Raw genomic sequence first — 2,504 nt, forward strand, 5'->3', positions numbered from 1 at the left:
TAATTAATTAATTATCACATAAGGAAATTAAATATTTTATTAGTTGATAAATATCTTTAATTAGATCAAGATAATAGTCATATATATCAAAAAATCGGATTTGGGTTGATCTAATATGACTAAGGTAAGTTACCATAAGATAATTATGAAGAAATCCCGAATCTGGCCATTCCTGACGCTTGGACTCGCCGAGTGCACAAAGGGACTCGCCGAGTCAGGCCAACTCGCCGAGTCCATGAATCAGAAACATAAAAATCGAATTTTTCAGTTATGTTTCAGACAATTAAGCAACAATTTAATGAAAACCAAGTCACGCTCTGATACCATTGATGGGTTTTATCCATAAGAACTTTCCTATGTGCGCATGCAAAACCCTAATGCTTGGATCTAGGCTTTCTAATTAAACATGCTTTGAATCCAAGACTTCTAATGACTATTTAAGAATAAGAACAATGATAAAACGGATCTAGAATCATACCTTTGAATTCCTTGTTGATCTTGTTGTCTTGGAGCTTCTAGAGTCACAATTGTCACTCCTCTAATGGCTTACAAACACCAAATAGCAAGGAGGATGATTTGGGAGAGAGGAGAGGGGAAGGAAATCGGCCAGGGTTTCTATGCTTTAGATGAAGTGCCGATTTCCCTTAGCCATAGGGTCTATTTATACTTGTAAACTCCTTAAGGGTTACAACCTAAACCCTAATTGGATAATCTTCTCTTAAGGCTATCCAAATCCTTTCCATAGATATCCCTTTGGACGATTTGAAGCTATCCTAGCTTCTAGAATCCGTCCATCATATATCTATATGGATTTACAGTCTAAAGTTCAACTATCAAACAATTGACAGTTTATACCCTCTTATTTAATTAATCTCTTTAAGTCACCAAATTAATTCCAATTAACTCTATGACTTATATTAATCAAATAACAATATATTATTCTTTATATTATTCTCATAATATATTAATAATATTTAATCTCTCTTAATAAATCATCCTATCAAGTTGCTATGGTGAAGGCAACCCAAAAGGACTATACACAACCGGGTCAAATACTTGCCTAATATAGTTGCAGCCTTAGACACTATTCCAACAGATATGACACAACCTTCCATTATAAGTATAATGAAGTACAAAGTAACTAAACACTTTTACAAATTCCTAAATCTTAGTTACTTTAGGAAAAATGTGGAGTTGGTGCTAACCCATGAAATTACACTTTACACCTTGCCGACACGTTAGTGGAGCGTGTGTGGTTAACCGGCACACTAATTTGGGACTGGAAAGGATGGCAAAGGGTGACTCGATGTTTGTCATAGATCAATGGAGCGTGTGTGGTTAACTGGCACATTGATTAGGTGATAGTGACATTAAGGGTACCAAGCTAATTTGCATGGTTATCCACACCTTGCTTGTGATCCTCGGCATCCCAGTCACAAAATTGAAGGGAATAATCGAGATTTAAACATGTCATTGAAAAGTTAAATGAATCTCAAAGGATCTAGGGGTTTCAATTCATTTAAAACCTAATTTTCAATTTTCGTTTTTCATGGTGGAAATTGGTAAATTGTCATTTACCTACCTTCAAATGTTCTGCTATTTGGATTACGACATCCCTCTTCCAAATTGTAGAATATTGTGTTGGATCCTAGCCTCAATATTTCATTTGAGTGCTATATTGAGGATTTTATCAACTAACTTGAATTTCTCCCGTTTTGTAGATGTCAAAGTCTAACAACTATTGTCTTCCTGAATCCATTGGAAAAGTTTTCTGCTTGAAGATGATGTTCCACGATTGGATTATGGAAATGGAAATCATTATTCACTTCCTCCACCTCCTCTAATAATTCTCCCCGAACCACATGTTCGAAGACTTGAAAAGTTCAAGGTTACTCAAGCCCTATTGGCAAAAAGTCACAAAGATGGAAAGTCTGTATGTGCTCATGTCTTGGATATGAAGTTGCATATTGATAGATTAGGAATGTTGGGTGTTGATGTCTCAAGGAAGTTAGCTGTTGACTTGGTTCTTCAGTCACTTCCCGAATCATATAGTGAGTTTATTGGAGAGTACTATATGATGGACGACGACGTGACCCTTATTGATTTGACTTATTTGCTTATTGCTGCTGAATCATCGATGATTTGGTGCACTGGTCAAACAAATTTGTCTGGTAAATCAGTATCCCAACCTTTTATGGGCAATGGCAACAATGGAAGTCTAGAAAAGTTTTCTCTACGCTAGAGAAAGGCCGAGTCTGAGATAGTCCCGTGTACCATTCCAGAAGAGTCCATATGTTTCTACTGCCAAGAGAATGGGCATTAGTTACGAAGCTGCCCTGACTACCTGAGAGATCTAAGAGATGGGAGAGTCAAGATGTATGATTCTGCTTCAGGTAAAATCCACTATCTAACTCTATTAAGTTTTCTATTTTAGATTCTTAATACATGATGTGATAAGATTGCATTTTGATGTGTTGTAGGATCGAAGAAAAGAAAGGAAGCAT

Source organism: Lactuca sativa, chromosome 2 (assembly GCF_002870075.4).
Source record: "Lactuca sativa cultivar Salinas chromosome 2, Lsat_Salinas_v11, whole genome shotgun sequence".
In the NCBI taxonomy this organism is placed as follows: domain Eukaryota; kingdom Viridiplantae; phylum Streptophyta; class Magnoliopsida; order Asterales; family Asteraceae; genus Lactuca; species Lactuca sativa.